The sequence below is a fragment of the Hordeum vulgare genome, chromosome 6H (assembly GCF_904849725.1).
Source record: "Hordeum vulgare subsp. vulgare chromosome 6H, MorexV3_pseudomolecules_assembly, whole genome shotgun sequence".
Classification (NCBI taxonomy): domain Eukaryota; kingdom Viridiplantae; phylum Streptophyta; class Magnoliopsida; order Poales; family Poaceae; genus Hordeum; species Hordeum vulgare.
Window position 1 is genome coordinate 440,838,397 of NC_058523.1, and position 27,418 is coordinate 440,865,814.

The 27,418-nt window shown below is 41.1% G+C and overlaps 1 pseudogene; it reads left to right on the top strand.

Annotated features, from left to right (window-relative positions):
• Positions 1 to 262: 262 nt before the first annotated feature.
• Positions 263 to 23,059, top strand: LOC123405573 (annotated as a pseudogene).
• The last annotated feature ends 4,359 nt before the right edge of the window (positions 23,060 to 27,418 follow it).

A 27,418-nucleotide genomic window follows, 5' to 3' on the forward strand; every position in this document is an offset into this window, starting at 1 on the left:
AGACCAGGAACTATGTCAGGGCCCGGTACAAGGTGGACCTGGTAACAAAGGAGCTTACCACGGATGCGAAGACCAGGGCGCTTGAGCTTGTCCTGGTAAGGAATACACCCCTGTGTAATTAGCTCCGTATGGTTGCATTCTAATTAATGAAGCCAAATTTCTAAATGGTTCACATTCCTTCTGCAGGACACTGAAAGCAGTAGCGCGGGGTCGTCTCAGAGCTCCCATTGGGACACCAATTTTAAATAGGGCGTTCAACGTAATGAAAAACAAGGATAAGTCCAGTAAGCCGTCGTCAGCTGGTCGTGTGGCCGGTAAAGGCTTGTCCACGAAATGGTCGTCATACTATAACGCTGGTGGGCGAAAGGAGAGAAATACCAACTTGGAAAGCCAGTCGCGCGAGGTTCAAGAACTCAAGGCACAAGGGGCGCGGATTCCGGAGATGGTCCAAGAGCTAGTGCAACACCAAGTGGGAGGGGTGATCACCGCCATTGTGCCTACCTTGATTGAGGGGCTGCAAGCGTGGATTGCGGGCGGCCAACAGGGGCCGCCCCCGATTCCCAGCTTCACGGCCAGCAACTCGCACAACGCGCAGGCGGCACCAATGGTGTCTCCGGCGCCGGTGCCATTTGTGTCTTCGGCGCCGGCACGGGCATTGGAGCTTATTAATGCACCGGGGTGTGCGAAGAATACGCCGGCCGGCACCTCGGCAGCAAGCGGCCCCTCCGTAACTTGCACGCCCGCTGTTGGCGGTGCCTCGACATTAGCCGAGCTCGACGCCATCACGGTAACTAAGCCTCTCTCGGCCGATGACTTCATCTCCTTGCCTTTGACTAGGCATCCCTAGACGCCCTACATGTTTTCACAGGGCGTCGGCGCCGACGTTCCATGAACTCTCCTGCACTTCGTGGGCGGCGAGTTGATCGATGTCGCCAAGGGCATAATTGTTCAACCGGGCAACCCCGTGTTCCACGGCAAACCGATGCCACCCACCATGTATAGGGTTCAACTGGTTCGGGTGCTACCAGGCTGCGATGACTTGTTACCTCCGTTCCACCCCGCTGGGGCCAACAAAGATGATGTGATGACCCTTAGCGCTTGCTTATGCTGGCCCTTGCTTTGGCCGAAGAGCCAGATTCGTTTGGGGGCGGGGGACACCACCCCACAGACAATACCGCCAGTCGTGCCGGCGCCAAGCCATGGCAAGACCGCCGCAATGCTACCGGACATGCATATGGCACAGGATCTGAACATGCATATGGCACAGGATCCGGACGACGACGACGACGATGGTACATTTACCAAGGTCAATAAGTACATTGCCGAACATGGGTACGGTGAGGAATTCTTGGGGCCTCCTTCTCAAGAACCCAACCCTGCAAAAGACGACCGCGATCTAGCTGGTACCGCGGAGAAACCCAATTACAATAGGCGTTGTGTGGCGTTCAGTTTTGAGGAGACGCCTCGAGCTGCCGCCTTCACCGAGCCTCAGATAGCCGAGGTGCGAAATATTATCAGCCCCAGCACACTCAAGAAGGTGGTCTCTGAGCAGAACTCGATCCCATTACATCAGTAGAAGAAGGGACGAAAAAGAATGACTAACAAGGGTGCGAGCCAGCCGGCACCGAGTACGATCCGTGCTCTGGACGGGCCACCTTCACCTAAGGATATCTTGAGGAGGGTGCATGTGGCGGGTAGGGCGATGCTACCGACTAATCTGCTCAATGCTGCAACCGGTGCTATGCGGAGTCTGCATGACAGTGTTCTTTGTTTGGATAAGCGGCGTCTCTCCGACAATAATGTGGCATACCCGGTTTTCGTGGCCAAGGTGCCAGAGGGCAAGGGCTTTGTTGATAGCGCCATCGGGGGTATGATCGTCCTGCGGTTTGCTGACATCTTCGCTATATTTAACCTTCATCCGTTGCACTACACCTTCGTTCGGCTATTTTCGCTGAGTATGGAGATGCGGATCATTAGAGACAAGACCCCGGACCTAGTGATAGTTGACCCCTTCTATATGCGTGCCAAGATCTTGGGCAGCGCCGGGGACCGGCAAGTCGCGAGTTCATACCTCGAAGGCGTCATTCTGGCAAACCCAGATAAGGATAACTTGCTCGTGCCTTACTTTCTCGGGTAAGTTATCCCCTCATCCCCCCGTAACATATGATTTCTTAGATTTTGATCGTTTTTTTAACATTCCTTGTTTTGTGCAGTGACACACGTTGCACACTCATCCTCTTAAGCCCGAAATATTCCACGGCCACGTATTTCGACTCGGACCTTCACTAGAAAAAAGACTACACAAATATCTACAAAGTTCTTGATGAAGCTCTTCCCGGCTACGTCAGATCTGGAGGCACCTTCAGCAGGACAAGTCTTAGGTACGGCAAGAACGTGTTCACCCACAATACGATGTTCCCCTGCGTCAAGCAGCCGCCTGGCAGTCAGAAGGATGCCTACTACGCCCTCCATCACATGCGGGCGATCATACGGGACAGTAATCACCTTCGGCTACCAAATAATCTCAAAGATTGGGCCACACACTTGTCAACAATCCAGGATGCGGACATCACACAAGAATTCTTTCCCATCCAGTCGGAGTTTGCGGAAATCATCCATCAAGATGTCCTTCGTACCTCGGGGTAGTTCTACCTCAGATTTCAATAGTCCAATAGTGAGATAGATACAATGCTACAAATGCAGGTTGACAACGACCGCGATTTCATGACCATCACGAAAGACAGCGGCTTCATCAACGTTCCCGTGAATTGCTACTAATTCATGTTGTAATATTAAACTTTAATGGACTTGTATGTCTCTTTGGTTTGGACAGTCGTTCAACTTATATGTAATCGATGCTATTTATTAGTAGGACCATGAATCGTGGTGTTATAGTTGTAATATTAAACTTTAATGAACTTGTATGTCTCTGTGAATTGCTACTAATGTTTTGTTTGGCTAGTGCATAGAGATGCCATCGTATGTCATGTACAAGGGTAAGGTTCCCGGAGTCTACGACGACTGGGAGGAGTGTCGGAGATAGGTTCACCGATTCAGCAGTAGCAGTTACAAAGAGTACACCACAAGGGCGGATGCGGAAGTTAGATACGCGTGCTATCTAGCGGGAGAGAGGAGGGAGCGTTGGAGGAACCGGATGAAGACCAGTTTCATCGCGATTATGCTCATCGTGATGACCGCAACTCTCTTTTATGTGATGGTAGTTTACATGATCGATATCGACTTGTAGTGTGAAGACAAACTCGCTACTCGCCGTCTCGAGACTTCTAATGTTCTAACTTTGTTCGGTATTTTAAATTCGGAGACTAATATGATGAATTGTATTCGGAGACTAATCTTCTATTGTATTCGATAAATCTGTTGTTTATATGTTGTGCTCTCTATATTCTGTGCAATAATATGTTTTGTAATCTGTGCAAGTATCAGAAAAAATACCTAATATTCATACTAGTGGTGCACCACTCAGCACTTTAGTGGCGCACTGCAAAAGCACACTAGTGGCGCATCGTCAACTAGTGCACCATTAGTAAGCCAGAGCACATGGGTAAATATGGCCCTGGGAGGCATACTAATGGCGCACCGTGAGCTATACTAATGGAGCACTTCCTGGTGCGCCATTAGTATACCAGATACTAATGGCTCACCATGAGCTATACTAATGGCGCACTTCTTGGTGCGCCATTAGTATACCAGATACTAATGGCGCACCATTAGCTATAATAATGGCGCACTGCAATTAGTAAAAAATTCTAATGGCATGATGCTAGTGGCGCACCTGTAGTGCGCCATTAGTAGCCAAAACAGGTGCGCCACTAGCAGGCCTTTTCCTAGTAGTGGACGCCTCCTGCTCCGTGGTCGCGCCCAGCCACATGGGCGACTCGCTAACCCACTCACGAATGCACCCATGCCAGTGGTATCGCTCGTCGTAAGGAGGGGGTGGTGGAGTCGGTGTGGGATCGGGGAGAGGCGGTGGTGGCAGGAGTAGGCACAGTCCTCCATGGCGGATAGCTAGAGGGCCTCATCCATGGCAGACCCACGTGTGTCCTCCTCACGTTGGGTTTTAGTGCTTAAACCGGTGGATCTCGAGTAGGGGGTCGTGACTTGGTAATCTTGGCACGATTGTAATAGCATGTAAATGGGACACGTTATTTACCCAGGTTCGGGCTTTCTCAAAGAGGTAAAACCCTATGTCCTTCTTATATTATATTGATTATGGATGTGGTACAAAGTACATGATGTTCTACCTCGAGATCATACGAATGAATTGTCTCTACCTCTATGGTCTAAACCCCTTGGCTTATATAGTCATCGAGGGTATATAGGGTTACAAGTATGTCGGATACATCTAGAGATAACATGCCAATCATTCAATTATTCCTTGGAGTATGAGAAAGTCTTCGGAGGTTCCCATCTTGATCGCACTATGGTCTATGAGCACATGGACCATTCTTCAAATGTCGGTGGGTCCTCGGCCCGGCCCATGAGGGGAAGGTTGTTGTGGTGAATACCCCAAATCGAGGACACTGTTAGTAGCCACATAACTTGTCTTCAAGTCGAGGACGTTAACTAGCTCCTAGTGACAATTTTTATCTTCTAGTCTTCGGCTTCATAGGCAAGTTCTATCCTCCAACCTTGGCTCTTGTGACCGAGGATATATTACGATCCGAAGTCTTCTAGTATTTATCATTGGCTTCTTTTGTAATGACGTATTTTGGTATAGTAAAGGGCATATTTTAATAAGACCCTCCTCCAAATAGTTTTAATGGATCCAAAAACCATTTTGAACTTAAAATCCAAATCTTGCCACATGGGGGGGGGGCAAAAACCCATTGAGTAATGCCCTGGAATTTTTCAGCCAAAAACCAAAATATTGTCGCTTGCCCTGACACCGAACTGTCTCAGCAATAGCCACCACTTGAGAATAGGTTGTTTTTATTGGCATGTCTCATTGATAAACGAATCATGCCACGGACTTCCAAGGTTATTATTAACAAAAACCCTTAACTTATTTGCGCATATATTGCACAAAACTTGGGGAACCGGCAATTTTTACCGCAAGGCATGGTGACACTTAGTATTTTACTGATCTATAAAAGGGAAGTGATAGATGTAATGCACCCCACACATTCATTCTCGCTCGGCCGCTAAGAACTCTCACCAGCCAAAGCACCCCGAGATATGTTTCATGCACTACTTACCCACTTCCCCCTTCATCCACCTCGAGAACATGACTGACAAGGGGAAATGTGTTGCCACTCCGGTATCCGAGGAGAAGAATGCCATCAAGAGAGGACAGTGGATGCCTTCCAACATCACGGTCAGCACCATCATTGACTTCCAGGCTGACGAATACCTTCCACCCCATGGGGCTGCTAAATGCCACTCTCCCGTGGGCGCACGCGAGATCTGCTCGGCCTCCTCCTTCCCTACTCCTTGATACTCGTGATCTGCGTTGGGTTTTCCATGAAGTGGAACGGGTTATCGCATCACAAAATGGGTAAGTATTTCCCTTAATTATGAAACCAAGGTTTATTGAATCAATAGGAATATCAACCACAACCATCTTCAGTGACTGCACACAAAAGAACAAACAACTTGCGCCCCACGCGGGCAAGAGGGTTGTCAATGCTCTTGTCTTATCATTTGCAAGAAAGTGAGGTGTGTGGATAATTTTAGATAGCAAGATAAAATAAAAATAAGTAAATGATAGCAAGGTAATGGTTTTATCAGTATGTTGTGCATAGACCGAGGGGTCGTAGCTTTCCCTAGTGTCATATCTCATGGAAAAATAGCATACACCGGGTAAACAAATTAGTGTTGGGCAATTGGCAGAAAAGCGTATAGTTATGTGATATTCACGACAACGATCATGTGTATATATACATCATGTCCATAAACAAATAGGCCGACTCTTTCCTGCACCTATTACTATTGCTTCACTTCAAGAGAGCTTCTATATTTGCCTCTCTATGTATTAAGTTCATGACGACTGAAGTAATGCATGGAGTAAGATAACATGATGTAGAGAAAGTAAACTCAAGCAATATGAATAAACCCCATCTTTTATCCTTAGTAGCAGCAACACAAAGATGCATCTTGTATTCTTTTGTCACCGGGATATAAAAATTCACCAAGTTGAACCTACTACAATCCACCTCTCTCACCAAAGAAATATCCATCTAGTTGGCCAAACTATTTCAATAGATCGAAGAGAATTATGAATCAATCATAATCATGCACATAAGAATCGTATAAGCATTCAGAGGTGACTCAAAGATTTATCAAAATAATCTGAACATAAACCCTCAATTTATCGGATCGCAAGAAACGCACCTCACAAAAGTGAATTACATCATGTGTATCAAAGCGAAGATGCGTTGATCATTGTATTGAGATCCAAAATAGAGAGATTGCCATCTAGGTACTGCTATGGACCCGTAGGTCTATGGTGAACTACTCACACATCATCGTGAGGGGAACAAGGTTGATGAAGAGGCCCTCCATGGTAGATCCCCCTGCACAGGGTGCTGAAACGGAGCTCTAGATGGCCTCCCACCGGAATAGTGACTTGCGGCGGCGTAAAAAGTGTTTCGGGACTTGCTTTGGTGTTTTTAGGGTAGATGTGAATTTATAAGCCAAAGAATAGAGTCGGGAGGGCCACGAGGGAGGCATAAGCTATCAGGGCCCCCCGAGGCCGCCCTGTTAGCTTGTTGGACTCTCGTGAGGCCTCGAGCCTTCATCCTATGCTCGTTGGTCTTCTTTTGGTCCACTCAAAATCACGAAAAACTATCAGGGTAATTGGACCTCGTTTGGTATGGAAAATCTGCAAACTGAAAAAAAACGTAGAAAACAAGAATAGACACTGGGAACTCAGTCAATAGGTTAGTGCTCAAAAATAATATAAAAATGTAAATAAATACCCCAAAAGCATACTATAATGATAATATATCAACATGGAACAATGAAAAATTATAGATACATTGGGGACGTAACAAGCATCCACAAGCTTAGTTCCTTCTCGTCCTCGAGTAGGTAAAGGATAAAAATTGAATTTCGGATGTGACATGCTATCCATGATGTAACCTTATGCATGTATGCTTATTGAGAAATGATGAATTAACATACATTAACATAGCAATATTTATAGGTATAACCAGCAAATCATTAATCTTTCAAAATACACAATCCTCAAAGATTGTTTAACCTCCCATCCATCTTTATTATATTAGCAAGGCATGGCTTATCTTCACCACATTAATACAAATTTCATGCAACACAATGTTGAAGTCAAGCAACCGGATCATACTTTTTCAATATGCATCAACTTTTTATTCTTTACACAATAAATCAGCGTGAACCAATGGACATAGCATATAGGTGGAATAGAATATGGTGGTAGGTTCAAAGGGGTAAAAGTGTAGAAGATAGTCCCACATCAACTAGGCATACCAACAAGCTATGGAGATGCCCGTCGATAGATATTGATATGAGGAGTAGGGTTTTCCATGCAAACGATGCACAAGAGCTATAAGTGTATGAAAGCTCCACTGAAGATGAGTGGGGTGTGCATACAACTTGCATGCTCATGAATACCTCGGGCATTTGAGGAAGCCTGACATAGGAATATACCAGCCAAGTTTATGAAAAATTAATTCCCACTAGCATATGAATGATGTAACATGAGACTCTCTACATGAAGAACAAGGTGCCACTTTGAGGCACAAGTGTGGTAAAGGATAGTAGCAAAGTCCCTTCTCTCTTTTTATCTCATTTTTTTTTATATTATGGTGCGGCTTATTTGGCCTCCCTCATTTTTAATTCCTCACTGGTACAATGCTCTAATAATGATGACCATCACACTTTTATTTACTTACAACTCATTGACAACTCGATATGAAGAACTATGAAGCGACATGACTCTAATATAAATGCCTCTGGTAGTGTACCAGGATGTGCAATGATCTAGCATGACATGTATGAAAAATATGATGAATGGTGGCTTTGCCATAAATAGTATGTCATCTCTATATGATCATGTAGAGGAATATGATGATGAACGAACTAGTCATGTGAAGTGACAATGGCATTTGCATGGCAATATATCTCGGAATGGCTATAGTAATACCATGATAGGTAGGTATGGTTGCTGTTTTGAGGAGCATATTAAAAAGGTTTATGTGCAACAGAGCATGTCGTGTCACGGGGTTTGGATGCACCGGTGAAAGTTGCACCATTCCTCAAGGTGAGAACTTGCGATACACGACACTGAATAGGCTAGCAAATATGAGGAGGTGAGAGTGCGTAGGTCCATGGTGTCACATTAGTCATGAAGAACACTTATACTTATTGCAGTTTTTCATTAGTTTTATCACAACTCAAAGTACTACTTGCATGCCCCGAGGGATAGGGTTGGTAGGAATTAACCATGACGCGACTCCGACTCAAAACAACACAGGGGTTTCAACGGGTAATAGAAATGCTCACACATCATCACCATGCCTTTCTAATTTTTTTAGATGAACAAGGAGTTTTGTATCTCTTAATATCAACACCTACCTGTATTAATAATAGTGCACTCACACCTTTTTCAAATCACCACATCTATATCATTAACTCAGAATGTCTCTATATGTGCTTCATGATCGTTTTTATCATCACTCATTGTATACTCATTATTTTTGATCTAGCCTGATGACCCATGCAAACTATCATCACTATTTGTCCATCTCTCAAACAAATATAAGTGAATACTGAGAGCGTAATATTTCAATAAAATCTACACACCACTGTGCTAAAAAGATATAAGTGAAGTACTAGAGCAACTTCTAAGCTCAAAAGATATAAGTGAAGCACACAGAGTATTCTAACAAATTTTGATGATGTGGTATATATCTAAAATAGGTGTGTGTAGAAAAAACTTATTGTGGCATACTAAAATTAAAATCAAACAAAAGCAAATGACGCTCCAAGCAAAACTCATATCATGTGACGATTAAAAATATAGCTCGATGTAACATACCGATGGATTGAGACGAAAAGAGGGGATGCCTTCCGGAGCATCCCCAAGCTTAAACACTTAGACTTCCTAGAATATTACCTTGGGTTGCCTTGGTAATTCCCAAGCTTAGGCTTTTTCTTCTCCTCAATCTTTTGTCCATCGTGACAATACCCAAAACTTGAAAACGTCAATCACATAAAACTCAGCAAAACTTCGTGAGATCCGTTATTACATATTGGTTCTTATTTTATTTTAGCATAGTATATTGTATCTTAACTCCTCCAAAGCTTATACCTCCTGATACAATCCATAACATCATCAAAACAAGCAAACTGCAAACGCAAAAAGAGAATACGACTAAAACAAAATAGTTTGTAGTAATCTGTAATGAAGCTATACTTCTGTAACTCCACAAATTCTGAAACATTATGAGAACCTTAGGAATTTGTATAGCAATATTGTGAAAGACATTCAGCGTAAAAAGACGTTCCCGTAAAATGAGAGAAATTCTTCACTAGATGTCAAAGTTTCTGTTTTTTTGCATCGTATCAAATCTACTCATGATGCAAATCATCACAAAGTATTTACTTGGGACAAACACTAATTAAAACATAAAAAATAATAATTATAGAGGCACTAATCATGTTCTCACACACTAACAAAAATCAAAAATCAAAAATAAATTTTACTATATGGGTTGCCTCCCAACAAGCGTTATTGTTTTACGCCCCTAGATAGGCAAATTGCATAGTTTCAGGTGTTGTCATCTTTGACGCTCAACCCATAAGTGTATCTCATGATTGATTCATATGGAGGCCTAACTCTATTCCTAGAGAATTGTTCCAGTCCTTTCTTCAATGGAAATTGGAACCTTATATTTCCCTCTTTCGTGTCAATGATTGCACCTATAGTTCATAGAAAGGGTCTTCCAAGTATAATTGGACAAGTAGGGTTGCAATCAATATCAAGCACAATGAAATCTATAGAAAAATAATTTTTATTTGAAATTATAAGCACATCATTTATTCTATCTAATGGTTTCTTGATGTTAGAATCCGCAAGATGCGAGTTTAGGGAACATTCTTCAATATTAGTCGGACCAAGCACATCTCATAAAGTTTTAGGTAGAGTTGAAACAGTAGCACCAAGGTGACACAGAGCATTGCATTCATATTTATTTATGTTTATTATTAGTAGGTTCCCACTCATCATGCAATTTTCCACGAATAGAAACTTCAAGCTTAAGTTTCTAATCATAAGCTTTAACCATAGCGTCTACTATATGTTGAGTAAACGCTTTGTTTCGTTCATAAGAATTGGGTGAGATAATAGTGAATTACAGAAAGGAAATACATTCTACTAAATAGCAATTATCATAATTAAAGGCCTTGTAATCCAAAATAGTGGGCACATTAAGTTTTGACCTCTCCAAACCCACTTTTTTTAGTTTTAGCATTAAAATCATCACCCTCCAAGCAAACGAGATGGTCCTTTACTAGAGTTGACTCAGATCCAGTACCTTTATCATTAATATTCAAAGAAGTAAACAAAGATTCAATAGGTAAGTACCAATCATTTTAAGATCTTCATCATGGTTCTAGTAAAACCGGGTGGAAGGGCTTTTCCTAGGAATTCCTGCTTAGCTTTCAACTTAGCGGTCCTCTACTTACTTTCATTAATAGAAAATTGGATAAATTTAGTAGTATAATTAAAATCATGCTTACGAGGCAAAGCTTTTTTCAGAGTTTCTACTTCAAGAACAATCCTATCCATGTTTTTCGCCAAAGTATCGACAACATGCAATTTTTCATCTGCCATAGTATTGAAAACTTTTTGATAATTAATGAATTCCTTTATTGTGTTCTAGATATCAGAGGGTATGGTATTATAATTTTTAGAGGAATTTCCATAATCATTAGGATTATTATCGGGATACAACCTTGCATTGAAATTACCACTACAAGCATTGTTGTTGAAATTATTTTGCGGGACAAAGTTCACATGAATAGCATCATTATTTTGTTAAATCAAGGTAGAAAAGGGAATATCATTAGGATAAACATGAGTATTTTTATTAGCAACCAAGTTCATAAGAGCGTCCACTCTCTCACTCAAGGTAGCGATTTCCTCAACAAAATTTACCTTCTCACCAGTTGGAGCTCTCTCGGTATGCCATTGAGAATAGTTGTATATGATGTTGTCCAGAAGTTTGGTGTCCTATCCTAAGTTCACCTCCATGAAGGTACCACCTGCGATAGAATCTAGACGATTTCTAGACACAGAGTTTAGTCAAGCATAGAACTTTTGGATAATAATCCACAAGTTTAAACCTTGAGTTGGACAATTTCTTATCATCAATTTGATCCTCCCCCAAGATTGTGCAACATGTTCATGATCTTCTTGTTTACAATTCATTATTTTATTTCTAAGGGAGATGATCTTAGCAGGAGGAAAGTACTTGGTAATAAAAGCATCTTTACACTCATCCCATGTTCCAATACTATTACGTGGTAAAGATGAAAACCAAGCTTTAGATTTTTCTCTTGACAAAAAAGGAAACAATTTTAATTTCACAATATAATTATACATGTCCTTTTTCTTTTGCATCTCACAAAGTTCAACAAAGATATTGATATGTGAACCGAGATTCTCATTAGGACTTCCCGAAAATTGCTCTTTCATGACAACATTCAGTAATGCAGCATAAATATCAAAGGCATCCGCATTCGTGGCGGGTGATACAGGAGTACTAAAAAAATCATTTATTATTATTTGAGAAGTCACACAACTTAGTTGTGTCTTGAGACATGGTGACCGAATAAACAAAGTAACAAGCAAGACGAGCAAACTTGAGAGAGAAGATGCAATCTAGTGACAAGGTGAGCAAGGAAAGATAAATATTTTTGTATTTTTAATTTTTTATGAGACAAACTAAATGTACCAGAAAATAAAAAGGGGAATAAGTGAATGAAATTTTGTATGGATTTACTTGGTAGTTGGTAATGAGATTCCCCGGCAACGGCACCAAAAATCCTTCCCGATGCTCATGATTTGTGTAGGGTTTTCCGCAAAGAGGAAAGGGTTATCGCAGCACAAAGTGGGTAAGTATTTCCCTCAGTTATGAAACCGAGGTTTATCGTACCAATAGGCATTGCAACTACATTCGTCTTCAGCGGCTGCACACAAAGGAACAAACACCTTTCACCCAACGCGAGCAAGAGGGTTGTCAATCCTCTTGTCTTGTTATTGCAAGCAAGTGAGGTGTGTAGATAATTCTAGATAAAAAGATAAATTAAAACAAATAAATGGTAGTAAGCTAACGAACGTTTTATCAATATGTTGTGAATAGACACGGGGACACATCTTTCCCTCGTGGCATCTCTCATGGAAAAATAGCATAGTGTGGGTAAACAAATTACTGTTGGACAATTGATAGAAAAGTAGATAGTTACGCGATATTCACGACAATGATCATGTGTATATAGGCATCACGTCCATAAACAAATAGGCTGACTCCTGCGTGCACCTATACTATTCCTTAACTTTAAGAGCACTTATATGCTTTCCTCTCTACGCATTAAGTTCATGACGAACAAAGTAATGCATGGAGTAAGATGACATGATGTAGACAATGTAAACTCAAGAAATATGAATAAACCCCATCATTTTATCCTTAGTAGCAGCAACACAAAGATGCATCTTGTCCTCTTATGTCACTAGGATATAGAAATTTGCCAGGTTGAACCTACTACAACGCACCTCTATCACCGAAGAAATATCGATCTAGTTGACCAAACTATTTCAATAGATCGAAAAGAATTATGAAGCTATCATAACCATGCACATAATAATAATATAAGTATTTAGAGGTGACTCAAATATTCATCATAAATAATCTGAACACAAACCCACAATTTATCGGATCCCAATAAATGCACCACACAAAAGTTAATTACATCATGTGGATCAAAGAGAATATGCGATGTTTATTGTATTGAATATCGAAAAGAGAGAGATTGCCATCTAGGTACTGTCGTGGACTCGTAGGTATACGATGAACATCTCACACATTATCATGAGGGCACCAAGGATGATGAAGAGGCCCTCTTTGATTGATCCCCCCTTCGACAGGGTGCCGGAACGGAGTTCAAGATGGCCTCCCGTCGGAACAAAGACTTGCGGCGGCATAAAAAGTGTTTCGGGACTCCCTTTGGTGTTTTTATGGTAGGTGATAAGTTATAGTCCAAAGAATAGAGTTGGAAGGGCCACGAGGGAGGCACAAGCTATCAAGGCGCCCCCCAGGCGGCTCCATGTTAGCTTGCGAGCCCCTCGTGAGGCCTCCAGCCTTCTTCCGATAATCGTTGGTCTTCTTTTGGTCCAGAAAAAATCATCAAAAAGTTTCAGGGAAATTTGACCTCTTTTGGTATGGAAAACCTACAAAGTGAGAAACACCCAGAAAACAACAACAAGCACTACGTATAAGATAATATAAAAATGTAAATAAATGCCTTAAAATCATACTAGAAAGATAATATATCAGCATGGAACAATCAAAAATTATAGATACGTTGGAGACGTATCACTCCTCTAAAGGGGGAGCGGGTAGTTTTCATTTCTCACGTCATCCATGGTCCAGGCTTCCCTCTCCATCCCTTTCTCGAGGGTCTTATGTTTTTCGATTGGGGAATGTTGCATGGTAAACAAAAAAATCCTACGCACACGCAAGATCTATCCATGGAGATGCATTGCCACGAGATGGAGAGTGTGTCTACGTGATACGTCTTCAACATATCTATAATTTTTGGTTGGTACATGGTGATATATTATCATTCTAGGATACTTTTTGGGTATTTATTCACCATTTTATATTACATTTCAGCACTAACCTACTGACCGAGTGCCCAGTGCGACTTCATGCTTTCTGCATGTTTTTCACTTTTCAGGTTTTCAAAACCAAATAGAGTACAATTGACCTCAACCTTTTTGGAGATTTTTTCTTGACCGAAAGAAGAACATCTAGCATAGAAATAAGTCTAGACACCATCTAAAGGGCCCCTCATGCCAACACGGCGTGGCATGGGGGGCACCCTGATGGCTTGTGGGCCCCTCAAGGCCCTCCCTACTCCGTTCTCTAGCGTATAAATTCTCATATATCCTAAAAACCCCAGAAGGATTCCTGAAACACTTTTTACGCTGCTGCAAGTCTGTGTTCCAACGAGAGGCCATCTAGAGCTCCGTTTGGGCACCCTATCGGAGCGAGGATCGATCACGGAGGACCTCTTCATCAACTTGTTGCCCGCATGATGATGTGTGAGTAGTAAACCACAAAGCTATGGGTCCATAGCTAGTACCTAGATGACAATCTCTCTCTCTTGATCTTCAATACAATGATCGTCGCATCTTCGCTTTGATACATATGATGTAATTCTTTTCTGCGGTGCGTTTGTTGGGATTCATGAATTGTGGGTTTATGTTCACATTATTCATGATAAATATTTGAGTCTTATTTGAATACTAATATGATTATTATGTGCATGATTATGATAGCTTTATAATTATCTCTAATCTATTGAAATAGTTTGGCCAACTAGATTGATATTTCTTCGGTGAGAGAGGTGCGTTGTACTAGGTTCAACCTGTCAAATTTCAATATCCCAATGACAGAAGAGGACAAGATGCGTCTTTGTGTTGGTGCAACTAAGGATAACACGATGGGGTTTATGCATATTGCTTCAGTTTACTTTTTCTACACCATGTCATCGTTCTCCATGCATTACTGTGTTTACTTAATACTGTAGATGCATGTTGGATAGAGGTCGATGAGTGCAGTAATATTAATAGGTGCATGCAGGAGTCGGACTATTTGTTTATGGATATGATGCCTATATACACATGATCATTTCCTTGAATATAGCATCACTATCCGCTTTTCTATCAATTGCCTAACAGTAATTTGTTTACCCACCCTATGTTGTTTTTCATGAGAGATGCCATTAGGGAAAACTATCCCCCCGGGTCTATTCACCATATATTTGCAAAACCCTCAATACCTTTCTACCATTTACTTGCTTAAATTTTATTTTTCAATTTACAATTATTTACAATTATCTAAACATATTACTTGCTTGCAAATAACGTGACCAAGGGGATTGACAGCCCTCTTGCATGCGTTGGGTGCAAGTTGTTTGTTCTTTTGTGTGTAGCCGTTGAAGACGGTTGTGGTTGATATTCCTATTGGTTCGATAAACCTTGGTTTCATAACTGAGGGAAATACTTACCAACATTGTGCTTCGATAACCCGTTCCTCTTTATGAAAAACCCAACAGAGATCACAAATATGAGGACGGATTTCTCGCGTCGTTTCCAGGGAATATCTAACCAACTGACTAGGAACTTCACACAAATTTTCATTCCCTTGTTCCTATTTTTATTTGCTGGTATATTTAGTTTGTCTCATTAAAAATTAAAAATATTTATCTTTTCCACTTACTAGTTTTCTTATTTGAAGTCATGGCTAGTTCTTCCTTTATTCGTGTTACTCCCAGTAATGATTTTGTAAATTTTGAAAAAGGGAAGGAGAAAGTTTGAAATATGCAATGTACATGATTTCCTACACTCAAAATAAATCCACTAATAAGATATCCACCACTACCTTGCTTCTTAATTTTTATGTTGGTGTAACAACTTGGTATAGTTTTGTCCATGACACCATCACTGGTGGGAACTTCTTAATGTGTCACACTTTGGATGCCTTTAATGTCATTAAAAATCTTGTTAGAACACCACCCATTATAATTAATGAAACAACTTAAACTTGGAACATGTTATGCAAAGGCTTGATGCTATTGAAATAAAAATGATTACTAATGAACCAATTAAGGAGTTAGATAAAAAAACTGCATAACCATATCACTCAACAAGGGTCACGTGTAGGAATGACTTTGAAAACATTAAAGGAAACTGATACTATCATTGATGAGAGGGTAGAACAAGGTTTGAGTAGAATTCATAAAATGGAGGAGGTGTTTGACAAAGTAGGTTCCGCCTTTTCACCATCTAAAACTAATGCTAGCACCTCGCGAACCAAAAGTCCCAAGTTTATATACATTCCTAAGAGCATTAGTACACCTCCTACAAAAAGAAACGAAGATCTAAAACAATTAGTGTTCACCCCAACTTTATAAACCTGATATTCTCAAGACCCCTATTGTTCCTATTATCCATGTTTGTGTTATTAAGGAGCTTGATGTCAAAGATGACAACACTTGAAACTATGCAATATGCCTAGCTAGGTGCGTAAAACAATAACGCTTGTTGGGAGGCAAACCAATAGTTATCTTTACTTTTTTTACTTTGTATTTGTTTGTGATAACATGATTATTGCCTTTGTAATGATTGTGTTTTTATGTCTTAATTATTGTTTGTGGCAAGTAAAGCCTTTGGGATGATTTGCATGATGAGTAGAATTGATACGGTGCAAAAACAAAAACTTTGACGTCTTGCATAGAATTTCTATGATTTTACTGGAACATAATTTTAATATGATTTTCTTATATAGTAACTAATTTTTAATAATTTTTGGAGTTCCAGAAGTATAGGTTTATTACATATTACTACAGACTATCTGTTTTAGACATATTCTGTTTTTGCTTGAATAGTTTGCTTGTTTTGATGATGCTATAGATTGTATCGGGGGGTATAAGCCATGAAGAAGTTAGAATACAGTATCTTATCCTAAAATAATCAACTTATTACAATACCTAAAGTATTTTATATGTTGCTTATCCTAACGGATCTCACGAAGTTTTGTTGTGTTTTATGTGATTGAAGTTTTCAAGTTTCGGTATTATCCCGATGGACAAAGGAATGAAGAGTAGAAAAAGCCTAAGATTGGGGATTCCCAAGGCACCCCAAGGTAATATTCCATGAAGAATCGATCCTCTAAGCTTGGGGATTCCCCGGAAGGCATCCCCTCTCTCGTGTCAATCCATCGGTATGTCACTTAGAGCTACATTTTTATTCATCACATGATATGAGTTTTTCTTGGAGCGTTATTTTCTTTTGTTTACTTCTACTTCCAGTTTACCACCATCATAATTTGCTATACACACCTATTTGAGAGAGATACACCATCATCATAATTGGTTAGAATACTCTATATGTGATTCACTTATATCTGTTGAGCGTAGTCGTTGCTCTAGTACTTCACTTATATCTTTTTGAGCATGGTGGCGTGTAGATTTTACAGAAATATTATGCACTTGTTCTTCGCTTATATTTGTTTGAGAGTTAAATAAATAGTGAAGACAATTTGCATGGGTCATAAGACTAGACGAAAAATAATAGGTGTTCAATGAGTGATAATTAATGCCATCATGTAGCACATATAGAGAAATTATGGGTTAATGATATTGATGTGGTGATATGAAACAGGTGTGGGTGCATTATTATTACTAAAAGATGTTAAACTTCTCGTTCGTCTAAAAATTAAAAATGCATGGTGATGATGTGTGAGCATTTCTATTCCTCTTATAAATGCTAGTGTTGTTTCAAGTCGGAGTCGCGCGATGGTTAATTCCTTCCAACCCCGTCCCTCGGGGCATGCGAGTAGTACTTTTATTTGTGATAAAACTAACAAAACTTTGCAACAAAAACTGAGTTATTTACGACTATTGTCACACCATGGACATACGCAATCTCACCTCCTCATATTTGCTAGGCTCTTCCGTATCGTGCATTGCCCATTCTCTCCTCAGGGATCAGTGCAACTTTCGCTGATGAATCCAAACCCCATGACATGACATCTCTGTTGCACATAAGCCTTCTTATATCTTCCTCGAAACATCCATCATACCTACCTATCATGGTATTTCCATAGCCTTCCGAGATATATTGCCATGCAAATTCCATCGTCACTTCACATGACTAGTTTGTTCATCATCATAATGCTTGCATGATCATATAGAGCTGACATAGTATTTGTGGCAAAGCCACCGCTCATCATATTTTTGATACATGTCATGCTAGATCTTTGCACATCCTCGTACACTGCCACATGCATTGATATAAAGTCATATCGTCCTACCAGTTTTCATATTGAGTTGGAAGAAAATAAAAGTGTGATGATCATCATTATTAGAGCATTGTCCGAGTGAGGAAATAAAAATGGGGGAGCCCAAATGATCCCACCATAATTAAAAAAATGATGAATGAGAGAAAAAGAGAGCACGAACTTTGCTACTATCCTTTACCACACTTGTGCCTCAAAGTGGCACATTGGGCTTCATATAGAGTGTCTCATGTTATACCATTCGTATCCTAGTGGGAATCACTTTTTCATAAAGTTTGCTTGTATATTCTGATGACGGGCTTCCCCATATGCCCGAGGTCTTCATGATCAAGCAAGTTGGATGCACACCCCACTTAGCTTCAGTTGATATTTCATACACTTACTGCTCTAATGCATCATTTGCATAACAATCCCTACTTCTTGCATCGATATCTACCGACGGGTATCTCCTTAGCCCGTTGGTATGCCTAGTTGATGTGAGACTATCTTCTTCACTATTTACCCCTTTGATACCTACCAACATATTCTATTCTACCTATATGCTATGGCCAATGTTTCATGCTCATGTATTGTGTGAAGAATAAAAAGTTGATACATATTGAAAAAGTACGATCCAATTGCCTGACTTGGGCACCGTGGTGCTTAACATTTGTATTAATGTAGTGAAGATAAATCCATGCCTTGCTAATATAATAAGATGAATGTGGGTAAAACAATCTTTGAGGATCATATACTTTGAAAGATTAATGATTTTGTTGCTTGTACTTATAAGTATTTCTATGTTAATGTATGTTAATTCATCATTTCTCAGTGAGCATAAATGTATTAGGTCATATTACGGGTAACATGTCACATCAAAAATTCTGTTTTTATCATTTACCTACTCGAGGACGAGTAGGAATTAAGCTTGGAGATCCTTGATACGTCTCCAACGTTTCTATAATTTTTGATTGTTGCATGCTGATATATTATCATTCTACGATACTTTTTGACTATTTATTTACCATTTCATATTATTTTTTAGCACTAACCTATTGACCTAGAGCCTAGTGCTAGTTTCTGTTTTGTGCATGTTTGTCACTTTTCACGTTTTGAATACCAAATGAAGTCCAATTAACCTGAAACTTTTTGGAGATTTTTTCTGGACCAGAAAAAGACCAACGAGCATATGAAGAAGGCTGGAGGCCACCCGAGGGCCCCATAAGACAACGGGGCACGGCTTGGGGGTCGCGCCCTCATGGCTTATGGGGCCCTCAAGGCTCTCCTGACTCCATTATCTAGCTTATAAATTCTCATATATGATAAATAGCAGTCCCGAAACACTTTTTACACAACCACAAATCTCTGATCCGACGGGAGGCCATCTAGAGCTTTGTTCCGGCACCCTACCGGAGGGGGATCGATCACGAAGCGCCTCTTTATCAACCTTGATGCCGTCATGATGATGTGTGAGTAGTTCAGCACACACCTACGGTTCGATAGCTAATACCTAGATGGCAATCTCTCTCTCTCTTGACCCTTAATACAATGATCATCACATCTTTGCTTTGATCCACATAATGTAATTCTTTTGTGCAGTGCATTGTTCGAATCCGATAATTGTGTGTTTATGTTCAGATTATTCACGATTAATATTTGAGTCTTCTTTGAATACTAATATGATTATTATGTGCATGATTATGATAGCTTCGTAATTCTCTATGATCTATTTAAATAGATTGGCCAACTAGATTGATATTTCTTTGATGAGAGAGGTGCGTTGTAGTAGGTTCAAGCTGGCGAATTTATATATCCCAGTGTAAGAAGGCGACTAGATGTGTCATTGTATTGCTGCTACTAAGGATAACACGATGGGGTTTATTCATATTGCTTGAGTTTACTTTCTCTACATCATGTCATCCTTCTCCATGCATTACTCTCTTTTACTTAATACTCTAGATGCTTGCTGGATACCAGTCGATGAGTGGAGTAATAGTAATAGATTCATGCAAGAGCTGGCCTATTTGCTTATGGACGTGATTCCTATATACACCTGATCATTGCCATGAAGCAAAACTATCCAATTTTCTATCACTTGGCGAACAATAATTTGTGTACCCATCGTATGTTGTTTTTCATGAGAGATGCCATTGGGCAAAACTATGCCTCTAGTGTGTATTCACCATGTATTTAGAAAACCCTCAATACCTTGCATGCGTTTACTTGTTTTCATCTTATTTTGCAATTTACAATCATCTAAAATTATCTACACATCTCACTTGCTTGCAAATGACGAGACCAAGGGGATTGACAACCCTGTTGCCCGTGTTGGGTGCAAGTCGTTTGTTGTTTTGTGTGTAGACGCTGAAGACGGTTGTGGTAGGTATTCCTATTGGTTCGTTAAACCTTAGTTTCATAACTGAGGGAAATACTTACCCACATTGTGCTGCGATAACTCGTTCCTCTCTACAGAAATCCCAGTGCAGATCACAAGTATCACTAAGTACCCTTATAGACCGTTAAGTAGAAGTGTTAAAAACGCGGTTGATGTACTCGTACGTCTTCACAATCCTATCATGATACATCCCGATCAAAGGCCAAACGAACAACACCTCTGCATCCAGCACGCGTGCATCTTGATGTCATCTTCGCCTCCTCGATCCAACGAGCGAAGGTGGAGTAGTAGATGGGATCTCCGGCAGCATGACGACGTGACAACGACGGTGGTGGTTCAGTCTCGACAAGGCTTAGCTCAGCGCAAGCGGGAACACACATGAAGGAGAAAACAGAGTTGGGAGAGAGGGACGGTTGTGCCAAGGCTTGTGGTGCGGCTGCCCTCCCTCTCCCTACGTTTATATAGGGGGAACATGGGAGGTGCGCCAGCCCTAGGGCCTCCTCCAAGGGAGGGGCGGTGGCCTAGGGGGATGCTTGGACCCCAAGGAAAGAGGGTGCCCTCCTTAGGGTTTCTTCCAAACCCGAGACACATGGTCTGTTTGGAGGGGGAGCCGCCCAGCGCACCAGAGACTGCTGCGCCTCCTCACTCACCCCATTAGTCCCTCCGGGGCAGGTGGACCCTCGGAACACCTTCTCACATCCCCATCAAAAATCGGTAAAACTGGGATCTATTCCGGAACCCGAATACCAACTTCCCATACATAAATCCATATCCCCTAACCATTCTAGAGGTCATCGTCATGTCCGGGATCTCACCCGAGAGTCCGAACAACATGTGTTTACCAACATACATATCTGAGTAATACTATATTATCATCGAATGTTAAGTGTGGAGACCCTACGGGTCGAGAATCATGTAGACATGTCCGAGACACTACAAGGAATATGCTAATACACGACGCCATTTTTTTGTCGCTACATCGTCACGGTTTTCAATTTACGACGAACTCACGACGAAATACCAAGCGTCGAAAACGGAGCGTCAGAAATGAACAGCAGCGACGTTTTGATCAAAATCGTCGTAACTTTTACGACGATTCATGGGCTGTCGTAACCTTTACGACGATCCTAAATCGTCGTTGGCAATCAAACCCAGTCCTACGTGGCAGTCCTACGTGGCAAAATTACGACGAAATCAAAACGTCAGGGTTGAAATCAGCCTAACCCATTTCAACTGATCACATGGGCTGGTTTTATTTTTTTGTCCTTTTCTTATTGGGCTTCTTTTTGGGCCTTGGCCTATTTACAGCCATTTTAGTATATATTTTTTTCAAATTTTTTTTTGGGGCCCTAACCTTTTAGTGCCCAAATATATTTGGTCCAATTTCAGTTTTGGCCTTTTTTCATTTTTGAATTCAGATTTTTTTTTCCAAAACTTGGTTTCATTTCTATTTATTGGGCCTTTTCAACCAATTATTTGTCCAATATTAAATGCAGCACTATTTCATATTCAAATCAAGAAAACTCCAAGTCGAATTAAAATCATCCATCATATAACATCACATAATACATCTCCCAGGTTTACATGACACAATAACTCATCTCATGGATACATTTCCTTACACAGGAATATAACAAAAGCGGACAGAATATAGCAAATACATTTCCTCCAACTTTCCATTCACCCGTACTTCTCTTCAAAACAGATCCATAGCAATGGCGTTCAGCATGATCAACAATGTGGAGGAAACAATTCAACCGCTGTAAAGATAAGCATGATAATTAATAATCAATTTCTTCCAAGTAGGAGAAGATATTAGTATTAGTATCACATTATGCAAGTTCAACCACTGAGGTATACCAATTTCCAGGTCTATACAGAGATATATTTATTTAAATTCTGCAAATATTGCCAAAGATAACTCGGGTTAAATGTTGTTTTATCAGCAGGCATATGTTTAACAGTCTTGAAAGATGTGATAATACAGGGGACAAACCATTTAAATTCTGTAAAAGGGTACACCACTGAACAATGGAGTAACAACCTATTTATTTAAGCAAAAGGAGGCATCAATTGAGGACATAGTAAATAAGTCCAGTTATCCAAATAGTAAATGTACTGTGATTGTGAGGTCTCAGTTTCTGTGTTGCCAGAGTAAGGTCTTTGTTCCGTGCGTTAGATATGATGAAATCATATATAAATGCATGACAAATAGTGCAAACTACAGTAGTCACCATATATTTATATGGCAATATATCTCACTGTGGGTTCTTGCAGCTCTGCCTGATATTATTCTCCTAACAATGTCCGGATTTGAATTGAACAAGAGAGTTCTTGTGCTCGTCCTCACGATGTACTAGCTAGAGGGCTGAACCATGAGAAGAGTGTATCAACTTAGGAGATGTAAACTATTGCCTGTTTCAGTGAATCTATGCTCAATTTCATGTTCGTTGGCTGCACTAGGAATGGTGAACATGGGACTGCAGAAGAACAGGGGACAGGGCCAGCATTACCAGGTCATGTGGATGCACGTGAGAATGCTTCCAAGGAGAATGTTAGCCCCACCAAGGAATCTGATGAGGTTCAAGACAAGGGGTAAGTAATTGAATGGACATCTTTTATGTACTAGCATTTTTAGTGGCTTCTGTATTTTAAAAGTATCTTCTGTGTACAATCATTGGCTGAGTCCCTTTATGTATTTAAGTTAAATCTCCATTTGCACCTGAGTGAAAATCTGAATTCGTTCTAGCTGTTACGTTCCATTAGCCTTGTCATTCTTGTAAAAGCTTGATTTATTTTATTTACAGCCTTGTCATGTATAAAGATAAGCATGATAAATCCATTTCTTTTTGAGGATGCAAAAGTTTAAAAAGAGTGTTACCATTGAGAGACACAGTCCTCGCAGAAAATATGTTTACAGCGAAGGAGGACATGAACATACATCTTTTCCTGACAGATGGCACACATATCACCACCAACGATTGCCTGCAGCGATTGCCTGCAGTGAGTTCGACCAACACACAGATACATTAGCAATCAGAAAATTCTTAGCTCCTGACTGAAATAGCAAAACAGACAGAAGAACTAATCTGTTATCCATATTCACTAGATTGTGGACTACTGAGAGCTTATATACTGGAGTAGAAGGTAAATAACAAAACAATAATGCGGTGTAGTCATATTTATATAATATAAGAAGAGCAACACATAATTAGAAACTTCCTCAGGTTTTGTGTTGCAATTAAAAATAAGAGTTAAGTGACACTGAAACTTCCAATGCGGTAACCCGATATTTCGAGCGGTAACCAAATCGCTGATTTGAACACAAACAATGAATAGTACTACAAATGCATTATGCCAGCATACATTTATGATACTGACTTGGTAGATAATGGAAAGTAATTCTTATTCAGGAATTTTAAATATGAAAGCAAACAGATGCTCGATCTTCATAACAACTTAAATTTCCAAGTTCAGGAATGAGAAGCTGAATTGTACATAGTTGTGATAGAATTTAGCAACTCTAGCACTATTACTGGGCATCTACACCATCAGAACTAATATGTGAAGTGAAATCAAGGGTATTTAGTAATTGTTATGCTCACCTAAGAGAATAAGAGGTTGCCTCATAGGCAAAAGTACCAAACCAAATATGGAATACCTTAACTGTAAATTGCCTAACAATAGGGGCATCCCTTTTTTATGAAAAAAGAGTAAACGGAACAATGAGCGGTACATCAGCACGCCATAGTTTCATAAATTGGATGACTTGTATCCTTACTGATCTCATGAAAAAAGGCAGAGCTAATCCACACTAAACTTCACATCCCTACCAATCACACAGGAGGAAAGTGCACAGACCTCATCACCATCTTTTATACCAAATGCACGCAACGTTGCCTTATCATCCGTCATTTTCTCATCCTTGAAGCATAAGCAGAAGTGGCTCCACATGTGCTGCCTAAAACAAGCAAAGCAATAACCTTAAATGTTAAGTTCCCACCACCAAATTTTAATTCAAACAAACAATGACAGTAAATTCCACTCTAAATTGCCCATTATTCATTACATGCCAGAGAGAAATAAACCTCTCTTCAATTATTTCAATTATCCACATGGCATCCAAGCGCAATTAAAAGAAAACAACTTGCTAAATAACAGACCCCTTGTATACGTGGCATACCAAGTGACAACATTCTCCATGTCGTGGTATAGAGCGACGAACACACCTTGTATGGCTGCCTTGAGCTCCCACAGCGGCGGACTGGGCGATTCGCACATCTGCATTAACCAGAAGCAACACACGCAACGTCACATACTTGCGATCCCCACACCTCGGCAGGAATCAATCTAGGGCAAAACCAAACCACCCACATAGTTCGGGGGGGAATTAAACGGAAGGGGGCGGGATTTGGTACCGAACTAGGAATCGTCGAGCTTGCGGACGGTGAGGCGTAGGGGCGGCTCGGGGAGGCGATGGTAGGAGAACCTTGCGTGGCCGCATGCGAGCACGCCGACGCGGTCCACCTTGGCTGCACGGGCGGCGATGTCCTCGAGGTCGAGGGCGAACTCAATGTTGGAAGAGCCCATGGACGACGAGCGGGTGGCGGCCGACGGCATCGCGAAGCATCGACAGAGGGGGAGGGGTTTGCCAGGGTTGGTGGTGGTGGCGCCCTTATCTCGGCGAGGCTATTGCGGAGTGGCTGGCCTCCAGGTCCATGTAGCTCGCGGGAGGCTCGACCCAGGAGTCGTAGAGCGACGACACGGTGGGGAGGTCGGGGTAGGGGCTAGGGTTAGGTGTGCACTGTGGGAGAGGGCGCCGGTGAGGTAGGTGTGTGCTGTGGAAGAGGGAGACGGCAGCGAGGTAGGTGTGCGCTGTGGGAGAGGGAGGAGGTGGCGGCGGCGAGGAGATGGGGAGTAGAGAGGGGTCTGAGCTAGGGTTTGGGATGCGGGTGGGGTTTTCTTTTTTTCATTTTTTTCTATAGATACATGGATGGATTGATGTAAGATGGTGAGATAGATGGATGGATGGATGGGCGCCATGTCATCGATCCGTGGGAAGAGATTTGATTGGTTCGAAAAATCAGTGATTTACAATAGTTTTCGAGTACTAAAAATAGAGGTATTTTGTGAAGGCGTGTGCTGTGCGCCGACGCGCCGGCCCAATAGTTGGGCCGGTCACGTCCCAGTCGCCCGATGCAGTGAACCGCTCCCGTACGATCTATACGTGACCCCATGATCACAACGTTCGTCATTAACACACAATCGCGTAACTTCCCGTGGGTCCAAAATCAGCGGCCGGCCTTTGCTCATCCTCCAACTGCCTCCAAACACATGGTCATGCTACTACTCACAAGCACGCCTTCCTAGAAAAAAGAGAGACCATGCAGCATCACGTGAACGCCTGAAGGCACCGTCGGCCGGCCACCCTTAGAGTAGCCGCTGGGCACAGCCGCCGCAACGGCTCACATCAATTCATCTAGGGTGATGCAGTTTTTATGAAAACAAGAGCCTCCTCAAAGATTTTCGTCGTGGGTCTTTTGTTGAAGCTTTTTAAATCTATGGTCGAAGCTTTTTTTACAACGGTTGCAACTTTTTCCATCATGCTTGAAGCTATTTGAATCTATGATCGAAGCTTTTTTTTTTACAACGGTTGCGACTTCTTCTGTTATGCTTGAAGCTTTTTTAATCTCCGGTTGAAGCTTCTTGAATCTATGGTTGAAGCTTTTTTTACACTGGTTGCAACATTTTTTCTTACATAGTGCCCGCTTGAAGCTTTTTTAATCTCCGGCTGAAGCTTCTTGAATCTATGGTTCAAGCTTTTTTTACACTAGTTGCAACATTTTTTCTTATATAGTGCCCGCTTGAAGCTTTTTTAATCTCCGGTTGAAGCTTTTTTATGGTCGGTTGTATCTTCCTCAGAGGACGGTAGTAGCTTTGCAGTTGCACATAACTAGTTGTAGCACCCCCACTGAGAATTGGTTGTCGCACCTCGCCGAGAACTATTTTAGCGAACCGTGGTTGTAGCATTTACCGGCAGTGCCAGCGTCAACCCAACTGATGCGACGATTGCAGATCCAGCGGTGTCTGTCGTAGCTCCAACAAAATCTGTCGCTGGGGAAGGAGATCCTTGCCAGCGGCAGGGAAGGAGCTGCTCGTAGAAGCAGTAGGAGGTCGCGCCGTTGACGACGACGAACACACCATGCAGTGCATAAGGCGATAGAAAAAGCGGGCGAGAGGTCTCGTAGTTTGCTAGAAATAGGTCAAATTTGAACTACAGCTGCCTCATAGTTTGCTATTTATTTATTTTCAAAAAACATTTCTAGGTACAAAATTATCTATTTCTTTATAGATACTCCAAAATATTTGCAAAAATCTAGCCCTAGCTGCAAACAGTCACACCTGTCGTTTGGACCGCATTTTGAAATGGGCATGAATTTTTTTAAAAAAATCAAAAAAATGGAAAACCTTTGCATTGTGTCATCATATGTGATAAAGTTACCACGTAAAATAATAAACTTATAATATGGCAATTATTTTGAAAAAGTGTTCTTAGAAATGGGCTATAATGTGTGAAGATTCATGGCTTTCAAGCCAAATGATCAATCTTATGGCCACATTCATGGCATAGTTTGTTCAAATGATCTAATATTCTGCACAAGGGTGTGTATTGGAATGGCAAACAATGTTGCTTAAGGAAGTTTTCATTTTCCTTTTATGAAAAATTCATTTTCCATTTTTCAAGTGTCCAAAATGAGTTTTTTTGTGAAGGACCTACCATATATTTGTAGCAAAATTTGACCAAATCATTTATCTAACATACTAGGACATATTTAATGTACAATTGACAAAATGGTTGGGTGTTAAAGGATTTTATCGACCTCTCGTAAAAAGACAAATTTTCGTTGAATCAGCTAAAAGCAGGTCAAATTTGAACTTCAGCTGCATTATAGTTTGC